At 39.1% G+C, this 15,703-nt stretch overlaps 1 protein-coding gene across 9 annotated transcripts in view; it reads right to left on the bottom strand.

The window, feature by feature from the left end:
- MAST2 (microtubule associated serine/threonine kinase 2) overlaps positions 1–15,703 on the bottom strand; it is a 256,656-nt gene that overhangs the window by 130,629 nt on the left and 110,324 nt on the right. The gene's annotated exons all lie outside the window — the stretch shown is intronic.

Raw genomic sequence — 15,703 nt, 5'->3', positions numbered from 1 at the left:
TAGCCCTGGGAACTACAAATAGGTCTTGACGGGAATAGACACTGACTCTGGAGTGGGCTTTGCTTATCCCATGGAAGATAAAAATACTCAGAGTACCATAAAAAAAAAAAAAAAAAAAAACAGAACCCAAGATATTGCATGGATTTGGATGGCCCACCATCATTTCTTCAGACCAAGGAACACACTGTACAGCCCATAGTGTCCAACAATGGACAGAGTGAGATATCCTCCTTAGAGTAATAGTTTGACAGAGAAGTAGAATGGGCAATTGAAACGCTAGTTGTCTAAAACAGGTGGAGATAAAAAGCATGAAGGGCTGGTTTACAGGCGATCATAAGGATGTACGTGCTCACACTTAACATGGGACTTTTTCTCTGTTTTTCTGGTTGATCTGGGGAAGAGGGGTTAGGGAGGATGCCAGTATGACTACACAATTCTTACCAAGGAGGAGTGCACTTGTATAACCACTATAATTTTTCTTTTCTTTTTTTTGCTTTTGTTTTTGTTTATTTGTTTGTTTTTGAGAGACGGAGTCTCACTCTGTCGCCCAGGCTGGAGCGCAGCAGAGCCATCTTGGCTCCCTGCAACCTCCATCTCCCAGGTTCAAGCAAGTCTCCTGCCTCAGCTTCCCAAGTAGCTGGGACTACAGGCATGCACCACCACGCCTAGCTAATTTTTTTGTATTTTTAGTAGAGAGGGGGTTTCACTATATGTTGGCCAGGCTGGTCTCGAACTCCTGACCTCAGGTGATCTGCCTGCCTTGGCCTCCCAAAGTGCTGGGATTACAAATGTGAGCCACTGTGCCTGGCCCTGTTTGTTTTTTTGAGATAGGGTCTTGCTCTGTTGCCCAGGCTGGAGTGCAGTGCCGTGATCACAGCTCACCGCAACCTCCGCTTTCAGGGCTCAAGAGATCCTCCCACCTCAGCCTCTCAAGTAGCTGGGACGACAGGCAAGCGCCACCATACCCAGTTAATTTTTTGTATTTTTGGTAGAGCCAGGTTTTGCCATGTTGCCCAGGCTGGTCTCAAACTCCTGAACTCAAGCAATTCTCCTGCCTTGGCCTCCCAAAGTTCTGGGATTACAGGTATGAGCCACTTTGTTTAGCCTATAGTTTTCTTTCCTCCCCAAATCACCTTTAAAAAATTTATTTTTTTCTCTCCTACCTGATGCAGTGGTCCTAGGACCATGGTTGCAACTACAAGTTTCTAAAACATCAGGGACGATTTCTAAGAAAAAACTGTAACTATGCTTTTGAACCTAATGGCAAAATTCCTAAGAACATTACTGGGGTGGGTAGTGCTTTTACCCCATTTAGCAAAAGTGGGACTAACAGTGAATGCAGCTATATTGCCTGCTGGTAAAAACAGCTCACAAGTTCTGCTCCTATATAACTTTGCCCTATCCGAATGGGAGTGGTCTGAGGAGGACCTACTCCTAGATTTGTATTGCTGCCTGCAATCTGGAACTGCACAGGAGAGATTCTAATGTCCCTTTCAAAGGTGAAAAGGTTTGGGTATAAATGGAGAGAAGGAGAAACCATAACTGAGAGTAAAGAAGTGAATAAATGAGTTAGGGTTACTAACTGAGGAAAATTCAATGTTATGTTAACAGCCCAAAAGAGTCTAAGAACAAAAGTTGACACTGTCTCAAGCTCAATTATTCCAGATGCATGGAAGTATGAAGCTGTATGTTTACCAAGGCCAATCCTGCTTTTGGAACTTGACAAGATATAGGAAACTTGCAAACCTGAATGGCCTCATCCTGGGAGACATTCATACAGTATGATGTACTGGACTAACCATTAATGATTGCATATACAAATATTTTTTGATATAAAAGATCTGTGGTCACAAACTAGGGGGTGACCTGTGGTGTTACGATATACATACTGGTTTTAATCTACGGTTTCTGGCTCATAAATCCCATAGCCCTAGTTATAGTCTTTTGTTAGAATGTTGGCTGTGTTAGGCCTCAGGGGCAGGCCTGTGACCTTCTCTGGCTCTCCTTTCACTTTAATGTTCCCCAGCCTTTCTGACTGTGGGTCTTAAGGCTCTCCCATGAGAGTCCCACCCTATACCTGGGGCAAGAAATACTGACTTCATGAAGCTTCCATAAAAACCCAAGAGGACAGGGTTCAGTGAGCTTCAGGATAGCTGAACACATGGAAGTTACTGAAGTGGCAAGGCTGGGGAGGGCACTGAAGCTCCCTCCCCCTTCCCCAGTAACTCACACTATGAATCTCTTCAACTCTATCCTTTGCAATATCCTATAAACCAGTAAATATTAAAACAAAAATCTAAGAGGCTGAGTGCAGTGGCTCACACCTGTAATCCCAGCACTTTGGGAGACCAAGGAGGGCGGATCACTTGAGGTCAGGAGTTCAAGACCAGCCTGGCCAATATGGTGAAACCCCCATCTCTACTAAAAACACAAAAATTAGCCAGGTGTGGTGGCGCCAATGTCTGCAGTCCCAGCTACTCAGGAGGCTGAGGCACAACAATTCCTTGAACCAGGGAGGCAGAGGTGGCAGTGCCACTGTACTCCAGCCTAGGTGACAGAGCAAGACTCGGTCTCAAAAAAAAAAAAAAGAAATCTAAGAAATATAGTCATTCAAGAAAGTCTGTTTCATTTGGCATTGTTATTAAAAGAATACAATTTATAAGAAATTATTGATTACAAATAACAATTTTGCTAAAAATAAAGCCAAGTAAAAGTGTAACTATTTTAATAATTTGTGAATTTGCCTTTACTTTATTTCTCATTTAAATAGATGAACACATAGACACGTGCAGTATTAATTCAACTATCATTTTTGACATTTTGCCATTTTCAATTGTATAAAAATTGATAATAGAATTGGTTGTAATATTTGCCTGTTTCCCTCTTTGATGATATGCTGTTTTTCTTTCGTCTTTGAATGTTTTCATTTTATATCTGGATGAAAGCCATGATTTTTTGCTTTTATTTTTTTTAAAAAAACTGTTAAACAGTTTTGGAAGTCTTCCACCAAATGCCCAAAGAATTAACCTGTGAGTCACATCAGAGAAGTACACCTCATGTGGACCATTCATGTTCATCAGTGCTTGGTTCCCACAGGTAAATGTGAAGTGGCAATCTAAAGTTGGCTCCCAGCTGAACACAGAAGTTTATGGAATCTCCACATTTCTAATTTTAATTTTCCTTTACACAACTGGGTTTTGTTTTATATTTATTTATGGCTAAGTTATTCCCATCTGTGGCAGCAGAGTGGGACACTGATTTTATGGGCTGACCAATCCCAGGTATACACCCAAGAGAAATGAAAACATATGCCCATAAAAAAAAACTTACACATGAATGATTACAGCAGCTTTATTCATAATATCCAAAAACTAGAAACAACCCAAATATCCATCAAATAGTGCTATAGTCACAAAAGGAAATACTGAAACATAAAGGAAGCCAGATACAAAAAAGCAGGTCGTTTGATGTGTTCATTTATATGAAATTCTACCACAGGCAAAGCTAATCTGTAGTGCCAAACAGATCAGTGGTTGCCTGAGACCAAGACGTGGAAGATGGGATTGATTGCAAAACTACGGAAGGAATATTTGGGGGTAATAAAAATGTTCTATCTATTAATTGTGGTTGTAGTTACACGGGTATATATATTTGCCAAAATTCATAAAACAAAACAAAGGACCCCAAATTGTTTCTGTGGGATATAACTATCAATAATTACAGTACTGAAAATGGAAACTGAGGCATTAAAAAATACTTACTGATTCATTTGATGATAACACTAAAAATCCACCGCATCTTAATAACATCTTAGTACTCATTATCAAATTAATTTTGACCTTGAGAACCCCTGAACTTGTCCTCAAGTAAAGCATAAGTCTGTTCCAGAATATGAAAACTAATGAAGGGCAAAACTTGGAATGTGAATTTTGACTGTCATGGTTTATAATACCTGAGTCTGAAAAGCTAAAACTGGTTAAAATCTTAGCAAATAATTTATTCAATTTTGCTGAGTCCATGTCCTTGGTTAACTGTTTACTGCCATTACCTACAATATTAAAGTTATTCTTTTATGTTGTGTAATATGCCTAGATAGCAAATATTTTGTGTCGTGCTAGAAAAATTCTCTGTGCTTCATGATGACTTACCATGTCCTTAATTAAGCAAGCATAGGGTTCCTCATAAAAAAAACTACAGTTATTTAAAATTGTGTTACTTTCTATGTTTGTTTATAAATGTTTTACTGTCACTTAGGTTAAATAAGTAACCAGGTATTATTTCTCAAGCACCAACAATCCTATCTTAAGTGTTTCTCTGAAGATTTGTTTTTCCCAAATCAGATCCTACGTGTAGAAAATAATAAAATAAAACTTTCAGTGTATTATTTTTTTTAAATATTTGAGACAGGGTCTCACTCTGTCACCCAGGCTAGAGTGCAGTGGCATGATCTCAGTCCACTGCAGCCTCCACCCCCCAGGCTCAAGCAATCCTTCCACCTCAGCGTCCTGAGTAGCTGGGACCACAGGTGTGCACTACCATGCCCAGCTAACTTTTATATATTTTTGTAGAAACAGGGTTTCACCAAGTTGCCTAAGGTGATCTCAAACTCCTGAGCTCAAGTGATCCTCCCACCCTGGCATCCCAAAGTGCTAGGGTCAGTGTATTTTTAATATGAAAAACTATCTCTGAGATATACTAAAACATCCTCGGCAAAATCACAAAGACATGTTTTCTCCTTTTTAGAGAAATGTTAGAAATAATTAGGTTTACTATTTTGTTATTAATGAATTTCATGAGAAAAGTTGTCTACCAGAAGACACGTTCAGTGTTCCCTAGGTTAAAGTTGCATGGGTAAAATGCTATTACTATAAATATTCTAGTTATTGTATGATTAATGGAAAACTCCTAGAGATTTGTAAATGTCCTCATTAGCCACAATGTTTCTTGAGTTCTGATAGAACTCTGCCAGATTTTAGGCACAAAAGTTTAGTGTTTTCAGTCTTTTTATTTTTTTTTTAATCTCTTACAGGAAGAAGTGTTTTCAGTCTTAATTTCAGTTATTATCTAAAATACTGGCCAGGTGCGGTGGCTCACATCTGTAATCCCAACATTTTGGGAGGCAGGAGAATCACTTGAGCCCAGGAGTTGGAGATCAGCCTGGGGAACATTACAAGACCCTATCTCTACTTCGCCCAACTGCAAAAAATTAAAATAAAATAAAAAATAAATTAAACAAAATAAATAAGCTGGGCATGGTGATGCATGCCTATAGTCCCAGCTACTTGAGAAGCTGAAACAGGAGATCGCTTGAGCCCAGGAGGTTGAGGCTGCAGTGAGCTATGACAGAGCCACTGCACTCCAGCCTGGGCAACAGAGCAATACCTCGTCTCAAATACATACATACATACATACATACGTACATAAATAAATAAATAAATAAATAAATAAATAACAAAAATTGAAAATGTTTACTTGGTAACAACCTTACTTCTAACATTTGAATCCAGCACCTTCTAGGTCAGTGGAGTTTTATAAAAATACAGATGTACAGGACAGAAAATATAGATGTACAGATATTCCAGACCCACTGAATCTCTTTACTTGATACCCTTAGTATATTTTTGGTATGTTTTTGGTATCTGTAAAATACCACAAGAATATTATATGTTATACATGAAGATTTTTCCCTCTCTAAAATTACGTTTATCTATGTTTTCTAAATCAGACGTAACCTTCACTGTCTTATTTGCAGTAATCTCTTACAGTTTGCTATAAGTTTTTGGACTGGCCATATTATTCTCATTTTACATGTGACAAAAACAACTTAATTTCCTTGTTAGTTGCATTATTCTTATGAAACTCTGTCACATGCAGAGAGATTCTGTTTTGTGCTGAGGCCTGTCAACTAGAAGCCAGAGTCTGTGTCTTCAACAAAGAAGAGTTGTCTCAGAGCTCCATGGAAAAGGACTGCGGCAGGTATTTTAAAACTACTGACACATCAAAGAATAGACAGGCTTCCAACGGCACGGCTTGGACAACTGGACAACATCCAGATCATTCCAGTGGACTGAGTCAGAATTTCCAGAACTTTTTTTAGTTAAGAAGCCGAGTACTAACCTAAGATCCAGTGAAATAAGAATTAGGTACACAGAACTGTATGAACTATAAGAAATGATTATAGTAATTTGTTTGAAATATTATTTTAATGTCCATTTTCTAATATGCAAGGGAGCCAGCTGTATTCCTTGTTAAGCTATGTATAACTCTTAACAATTAAGTAGACTTTGCTCTTGTAAAATGAAATATTCCTAAATCACATCTGATTCTCACTGACCCTCCCCTAACCCAGAACTAAGAACGTCTTACTGAGTCTCCTTACAGTTCAAGGCAATACAGTTATTTGAATAGGGCTAACAAGAATCTGTTCTCCTTTTGACCAGAATGTTGTAAAAACTCGTTGTCCAACAAAGAGCTTGCCTGAAAGGTCGCATTTCAGAATCATGCTCATTTGATCAGGTATAACAAACCACTTTTAAGGAATTATGGTTGACTTTATAGAGCCAATACTTACAAAACCTTCCTGGGAAAACTGGCCTGGTATCTGGTTTTACAGGGTCCAGACTTACAGATGATAAGGAAGGTCACTTCCTGGAAGGCCCAGGACCCTTAGGAATTCACCCAAATTTATAGTTATTACAAGTGAAATGTGATAGTTTCTTAGGCTTGCCTTCCTAGCCTCAAAATACAAATAATAGAGGCCTTTAAAAGTCCAATCTGAGATTCTTTATAAAAATTTACAGCAAAGTAAACTTAAGAAGGCCTTATGGTAAATTAATATTCTGGCTACACTATGCAAATAATCAGGCCAAACCCAATGAGATCACCCTTTTTTTTTTTAACCAAAAATGTTTCAGATTATTTTAGATGAAAAGGTAGGAGGTTATTAAAAAAAAAAAAAAAAAATAGAAAAAGTTAAAAAAGAAAAAAGTTTACTAGATATTTCCAATAAAAGACTATGCATTGTTCAGAGAACACTCTTCTAGTTTGTCTTTTATTGTCTTTGAGCTACTTTACAACTCTGTAAGTTATAGGTAACTGATGTTATGTGAAATAATTTCTTTTCTCTTTTTTTTTTTTGTTTTTTGAAACAGGGTCTCTCTCTGTCATGCAGGGTGGAGTACAGTAGCACAATCATGGCTCACTGCAGGCTCAATCTCCCAGGTTCACGCAATCTTCCCACTTCAGCCCCCTAAGTAGCTAGGACTACAGGCAGTCACCACCATCCTGGCTAATTTTTTTCAAAAAACTTTTGCAGAGACAGGGTCTCACTGCATTGCCCAGACTGGTCTCAAACTCCTGGGCTCAAGTGATCTTCCTGCCTCAGCCTCCCAAAGTGCTGGGATTACAGGTGTGAGCCAGTACATCTGGTCCACAAAATAATGTTTGTCTATAGGCATGCTGATAAATTCTGTACAGTGAAGGTGCAACTGACTTCCCTTCTCTCCATGGAAAAACTCAATTTTGTAATAAATAATAAATTTATTTCAACACTACACATACACAACACATATCACTTTGTGGTTCTTTCACTTCTTTGAACTGGCTAATATATCTGCCATATTCCCTTACTAATAATGAGTTAAATATTTAACATGTGCCTATTTTTAAAAATCAATAGCTTTACACCTATTTCAAAATTTATTATTATGCAACTATATCTCTAGAGGTAGGAGGATAAAACATATTTATTTTATTTTACAACTTGGTAGCTCTATTTTAAACAATTAAACATGTATACCTCTACTTGCATTCTTGTGCCAGACCATACCAATGTTTGGAACAAGCTCAAATGATTGCCAATTTGTGTTAAACTCTATAGCAGGCCATGGGGTCAGCATATTGTACCGCACAACATGGTCCTGACCTCACAGAGCTTACCACCTGCTATGGACTAAACTGTGTCTCCCCAAAATTCATGTCAAAGCTTTCACCCCCAATCTGACTATATTTCCATATATGTTCTTTAGGAAATAAATAAGGTTAAATGAGGTCATGGGGTGGGCTCTAATCCTATAGGACTGGTGGCCTTGAAAATGGAGGAAGAAATAAAGAAGGAGGGAGAAGAAAGAAGAAAAAGAAGAAGAGATAGATCTATGCCCCTATCCTCAGGCTGGTGTACCACATAAAGGCCATGTGAGCACACAGCAAGAAGGCCACTCTCTGCAAGCCAGGAAGAGAGGTTTACCAGAAACCTAGGATGTTGTCACCTTCTTGGACTCCTAGTTTGCATAATTGTGAGAAAATGATTTTTTCTTATTTAAGCATGTGGTATTTTGTTACAGCAGCCTGAGCTAACACTAATATGCTACTCAATGGGGGAAGGCAGACAAACAGTTCTTTATCTATAACTGATGTAAGAGCTATGAAGAAAAAGTAGAGGGTTTAATGAAAGTATGTTCTGGGAAACCCAACTTAGTCTAAGCAAGGTTTGGGCGAGGTCAGGAAACCCTTTCCTAAGGAAGTGAGATGTAAGCTGGGACTTGAAAGATGAGTAGGAACTAGACTGGTATAGATGGAAAAATAACATTCCGGCTGGGCATGGGGGCTCATGCCTGTAATCCCAGCACTTCGGGAGGCCGAGGCAGGTGGATCACGAGGTCAAAAGATTGACACCATCATGGCCAACATAGTGAAACTCTGTCTCTACTAAAAGCATAAAAATTAGCTCGGCACAGTGGCACACACCTGTAGTCCCAGATACTCCAGAGGCTGAGACAGGAGAATCGCTTGATCACCTGAGGTTGGGAGTTCGAGACCAGCCTGACCAATGTGGTGAAACCCTGTCTCTACTAAAAAAAATAAAAATTAGCTGGGTGTCGTGGCATGCACCTGTAGTCCCAGCCACTGGGGAGGTTGAGACAGGAGAATTGCTTGAACCAGGGAGGCAGGGGTTGCTGAGCCGAGATTGCATCACTGCACTCCAGCCTGGCAACAGAGTGAGACTCCGTCTCAAACAAAACAAAACAAAACAAAACAAAAATTCCAGGCACAGAGAACATATTGTGCAAAACATGGAGACAAATATAGCAACCACATTGTATAGACAGTCAGGTGTGATTCTAAGAGTAAGAAAAAATTCACCAAAGGCCAGGTGCAGAGGCTCACACCTGTCATCTCAGCACCTTGGAAGGCCGAGGAAGGCAGATAGTTTTAGCCCAGGAGTTCAAGACCAGCCAGGGCAACATTGCAAAACCCCATCTCTAGAATAAGTACAAAAATTAGCTAGGTGTGGTGGCGTGCACCTGTGATCCCAGCTACTTGGGAGACTGAGGTGCGAGTACCACCTGAGCTCAGGAAGGATGGGGCTGCAGTGAGCTGTGATCACACCACTGTATTCCAACCTGGGTGGCAAAGTGAGATTCTGTTTCAAAAAAAAAAAATTCACCAAAAAAGTTTAAATGAATATATAATAATGAAATCTGCATTTTAAAAAGCTTTTCCTGGCTATTCTATGATAGGTAGACTGAGGGTGAGCAATGCCACATAAAGAAAGGCCAGTTAGGAGGTTATGGCAGTAGCAGAGGTAGGAGATTACAATGGCTGGGACTATCTAGATATACCAGGGGTAGTATAAAGAAAGAGAGAATACCAGTCGGGCACTGTGGCTCAAGCCTGTAATCCCAGCACTTTGGGAGGCCGAGGCGGGTGGATCACAAGTTCAGACTGAGACCATCCTGGCTAACATGCTGAAACCCTACCTCTACTAAAGATACAAAAAATTAGCCGGGCGTGTTGGCACGCGTCTGTAGTCCCAGCTACTCACGAGGCTACTTGAACCTGGGAGGCAGAGGTTGCAGTGAGCCGAGATCATGCCATTCTCCAGCCCGGGTAAGGGAGCAAGACTCTGTCTCAAAAAATATAAAATAAAAAAGCCCAGCGCGAGGTGGCTCACACCTGTAATCCCAGCACTTTGGGAGGCCGACGCAGGCGGATCACGAGGGCAGGAGATCCAGACCATCCTGGCTAACATGGTAAAACCCCATCTCTACTAAAAATTTAAAAATTTAACCAGGCGTGGTGGCAGGCACCTGTAGTCTCAGCTACTTGGGAGGCTGAGGCAGGAGAATGGCATGAACCCAGGAGGTGGAGCTTGCAGTGAGCCAAGATTGCACCACTGCACTCCAGTCTGGGGGACAGAGCCAGACTCCGCCTCAAAAAAATAAAATAAAATAAAAATAAAGACAGAACACCAAGAGATATTTGAGAGGTATAACAGAAAAGACTTGTGAGTGTAAGGAAGAGCACAGCAACAAGAATAACTAAATTTCCTACCTTGAGGAAGCAGTACCATTTAGTAAGCTAGAGTGTAAGAGAGGACCTGATTTTTGAGAAAGACAATGACTTCAGATTCATAAATGCTACAGTTCAGATGTCTTTGAGATATCCAGTCACATTATGGTGAATGGACAGTTATGAGATCTAGCAATACAAATGTGGGGATAATGAGCATAACAATAACTATTCTCAACATACAGTAACAAAAACGGGTTCTCAAGGATTTTTAGATCCCACCTATACAGGCAGAGCTCACCGACAACTAAGTCCATTTTTAAACAACAAAATGGTTCCCTGTAGAGATATGAGTGATGACTATGTCTACTTCCCTCCCAACCTCTGCTATGTCCTGCCTTCCCATTGGACACTTAACAGAACCTATATAAAATTACTTCCTATATAAGACCAATTTTTAAAAGACAGGGTCTTAAATGTAACACAAAGCTATCACTTTGTGTCTTGAAAGGTTGCAAAATTTCCTGATTTTCAAAGCCCCACAGAAAAATTGAAGCCCTATATCAGACACTACTGATACCTCAACAAAAGGTTTACTATGTGTATGCAGCAGGTGGCATCTCTTTTTAGCACATTTTCCAGAAGCATTGATCCAGGCATCAAGTTGCATCAGAATGGGAAAGTACATGACGCTGTCAGTTTCACAGGAGCAAAGTTTGACGCATCGCATCCCTGAGGCCCAGGAACTCCTCCCTGCCCACTATGCAGTGCCTATCACTGCAGACACTAGATATTTCCTTTCATCCAATATCTGGTATCCAAGTCCACTGCCCAAATGGGTAAGCTGACAAAACAAAAGGTTAACTATCCCCAAGGGCACTAAAGACGACAAGCCAGCAATGTTAATAATATCAACACACACATATACACATACCCCATGATGAATGCAACCAACAGCAACCTCTCCACTCCTACAGTGCGTTATCTCAATTGACTGCTCATAGCCTCTAAGAAATAAAGCAAGACATTTCATGAAATATGAAGAAAATTATCTTAAGCCTAATGGGTATTAGAAAAGCTTTACTTTCAGGGTAACTGGAGACATAAGCATTATTTACATTAAGCTCCCAAATGTAGGGTCTAGGTACTGGTGCTAAAATTCACAAACAAAATAAATAATCACCTGGCATGGTGGTTCCTGCCTGTAATCTAAGCACTTTGGGAAGCCAAGGCAGGCAGACAGCTTGAGCTCAGGAGTTCCAGACCAGCCTGAGCAACATAGTGAAACCCCATCTCTACAAAAAATAAAAAAATTAGCCACGTGTGGTGGCAGGTGCCTGTGGCTCCAGCCACTCAGAAGGCTGTGGTGGGAAGATCTCCTGAGGCCAGGGAGGATGAGGTTGCAGTGAGGTGAGACTGCGCCACTGCGCTCCAGCCTGGGCTACAGAATGAGACCTTGTCACAAAAACAAACAAAATAACAACAGCAGCAAAAGAAAAAATCCTATTTGAAAGGAATCACCAAAAAGAGGCCCCCTCCATAGCATTGGGCAAGAAAAGCCATTCAGAGCTGCTTCAATTATGAAAAAGTAAAATATAAAACTCTTCTAGGCTGGGTAAACAGATAAAAGTAACTTTAGAACTTCAAAATCTTCTTTTCACAGATATGTATACTTTGAACAAGGTTATCAACTCCCTGAGGTCTGATATTCTAAACTACATTTTTTAATGCATTAAAAAAATACCCAGATGGGTTTAAATAAGAAATAGCTCTCTAAAAATGAAAATGATTTAGTTTCAGGAAGCTACATCTAAAATAAATGGTATAAGCCAGGCCAAAAGAACTTTCATAACCACCTTTCCCCAATAAAGCCCTTATCGTGGCGGGCATAGATGATGTTTGCATTTTGCGCATTGGAATTTAACAGCTCTCTTCCCTAATCTGACCAATGTCACTACAAATGTGTGTGTGTATGTGTGTGTACTTATAGATACATATACAAATATGTATGCAATATATAAATATATACTTATATAAGCATATAAATATATACAATATATACATATATATATTTTTACGGATCCATCTCTATCTCAATATCACTCATTCCAGACTCCTGTTCTCTGCTCAAATGTTGCCTTAATGAGAAAATTCCTGGACAATCCAAATTTTTTTGATTTTTAAAATATTTTTATAGAGACGGGGTCTCACTATGTTGCCCAGGCTGGTCTCAAACTCCTGGACTCAAATGATCCTCCTGCCTCAGTCTCTCAAAGTGCTAGGATTACAGGTGTGAACCACCATACCCAGCCTAGACAGTTCAATTTAAAATTTAAAATTTCAACCCTCACCCCACAGAAACACACATCCTCCTATCTTATATCTGGCTTTATTTTTCTCCATAGCAGTAAGTACCATATGACATATCATACATGTTTTTGTCTCTCTTAAGTAGAATGGAAACTCCATGAGCACAGGGACCTTGTCTGCTTTATTCACTACTGTATCTCCACTATCTAGAATAGTGCCCACGTGTAATTGAAACTAAAATAATATAGTATGGTGGATGCATGGATGGAAAGATTTGAGCAAATCACAAAGTGAATGGAGGCAAAAAGTCAAAAATACAGTAACTGCTTTTACCAAAAAACATCTAGTAAGTAATAGTGCCAAGACTGAAATCCACATCTGCCTGACTTGCAAACCCAAGCTCTTAATGTTCATGCTATACTTTCACTTACCAATTTGGAGACTTCAGACGAATTACTTGTTAGGTGGAAGAATGTGTATTTTGTATAGTGCCAAGTTGTCACATAAGTCTAGAAACCCATATTTGAGTTCCTGTCCATTTTAATGCAACTAACATATTATGTGGAAAAGCACAGCAATTGAAAGCCTCAAAAATTAATTAACAAAAACGCTCTCTCAAAGGACAAGAACACCAAACTAGAGGCAAATTCTAAATTTCTCTATGCCCATGAAGGATATGGAAACGAGCCTTTGTAACCTGGAATGAGCACACCATAGGATTTGCTCTTGGGAGAACCATTCTGAGAAAGAGGCAAACAGGGACACAAATATAATGCCCCCTCCTTCTGACCAAGACTTAAATGACAATTACAGAAACTTAAAAAATTTTCCAGATCAGGCTATGAGGACGAGAAACAGTAGAGCAGATGGTAAGTCACTCATTTTATTAACATCAGTTTTTCCACACAACTAATTTTGTAGTAATTAAACTTATTCAAATACTTGTTTTGTGGTTCTTACCTTTCTGTTTTCTTTACTACAAATGCTAAGCAGTACTTTGCCTCCTACTGCACACTCCCTACAAAGACTTGCCCAGTTCTGTGTACAAGAGGGACCATGGAACTTCAATTGTTTGGGGAGATGACTAAGCACAGGGATCAGGTAGCCGATCCCTTCATTTTACAAGTATGGCAATTCAGGTCCAGAAGTGGGAGTTCCTGTTTTAAAGCCACACGTAATTTGTTAGTGGCAAAGCCTATATTAGTACCCATGTTTCCTTGCTTCATTCCAGAACAAAACTTTTTCTACTCCTCTAATATTAGAGATAAGAAAGGATATTGTTTATATTAAAAAACTGAAGAATTTCTGGCTTACTTAAGTGTAAGCTCTTCAAAAGAGAAGAATTTACCTAGTTGAATCTTAACAGCCTCAGAACTTAGATCACTCTACCCAGCACATAGTAGGCTTTTTTATTTTTTTTATTATTATTTCTTTGACGGAGTACCACTCTGTCGCCCAGGCTGGAGTGCAGCGGTGTGATCTCAGCTCACTGCAACCTGTCTCCTGGATTCAAGCAATTCTCCTGCCTCAGCCTCCTGAGTAGCTGGAACTACAGGGCACATGCCACGACGCCCGGCTAATTTTTTTTTTATTTTTAGTAGAGACAGGGTTTTACCATATTGGTCACACGGGTCTCGAACTACTGACTTGAGGTGATCCAACTACCTCGGCCTCCCAAAGTGTTGGGACTACAGGCATGAGCCATGGCACCTGACCCAGAGTAGATATTAATGTGTATTTACTGAGTGATCAATTGTTTAAATGTGAGTTACTTTATCAAAAAGAGGAGGGAAAATCTATTTCTGACCCTTATTAAGTAAACATTTTTAAGGCAGTTAGAGTAGGCCTAACTTTAGATATCACTAAAATAACCAAAAAATTATTCTGATATAATATAAAAATAAGAATACTCCTCCTTCTCCTTCTTCTCAGCAACTCCATTCATTGAGGACACACATTCCTGCAAGAAGCTACCTGTCTCAGGTCTTAATTTATTTCACTTAATACTAAGAAAAGGCAAATCTCAGACAGTTTTCAGATAGAAGGAACCAAAAAAAAAGAGGAGGGGAGGGCAGAAAGAGTAGAAAAATGACCAAGTACAAATATTTGCTGACTATGATGCTGAAAAGCTACTCCTTTTCAGTTATGCATACCTACTTGGTGTATCATTCCTCTAAGAGTCCTGGGAGAGCCCTTGCCATTTACAGAAGACTCAGGACACTTGTGAAGCCAGACCTAATATTCACTGCTAGAAACCGAATTTAAAATTTAAAATGTGCCTCTTAAATAATAGAATTCATCCAAATTTAACCCATTAAGAATTCTAAAACTAATGTATATTAAAATTAAACTATAAGTAATAAAGCACTATACATATATTAAATGATCCTTCTAACAGGCTTAGTAAGAAGAAAACACAGGTAACATTATTTTCATTTTATAGATAAGGCAACTCAGATTTAAGAAGATAAAGTGATTTGTCTAGGTTTACAAAGCTAGTTAAATGGCATGGTCAAGACTGAACCTTATGAGTTTTCTGACTCAAGTCTCTTCATATCAAACCAAAATAAGCTTTCGTAAACAGCCCAAAAGGCTACACAAAAATCTCAGAGGAAAATTTAATCACGAGAGCATTTTTCACAAAACAAAATCCTAAAATGGACAGTAACAGAAAGAATTACTATGTGTTTCATACATTTAAAAATTGCATATGATGTGTACGTAAAGTATACTTAATACATAAATATAAATATTGTTGTGATCTCCTCCTTAATTAGATCTTTTTTTTTTTTGTTAAGGAAAAGTTTAAAAGCCATTGTTTTATCACAGCTCTATTTCCTTAGGGTTCCCCAGATGTGACTTTACTAGTAAATCATGGTAAAGATGAGTATATTGTAGGTATACACAGTACAGGTTTTTGGGCCCCAACATAGAGATTTTAATGTATTAAGTTCACACTCCGCACTTTAACAAGCATTCTAGGTGATTCTGATTGGCCAAATTTCTAATACTGCCCCAACCAAATTCCTAGGGGAAAAGCAGTCCAAGAGAATATAAGAAATTAAAATCCAGGGACAAAGACTATTTATTAATCTCCCCTAAC

Source organism: Papio anubis, chromosome 1, assembly GCF_008728515.1.
Source record: "Papio anubis isolate 15944 chromosome 1, Panubis1.0, whole genome shotgun sequence".
Taxonomy (NCBI): Eukaryota; Metazoa; Chordata; class Mammalia; order Primates; family Cercopithecidae; genus Papio; species Papio anubis.
This window is presented reverse-complemented; position numbering and strand designations above follow the sequence as displayed.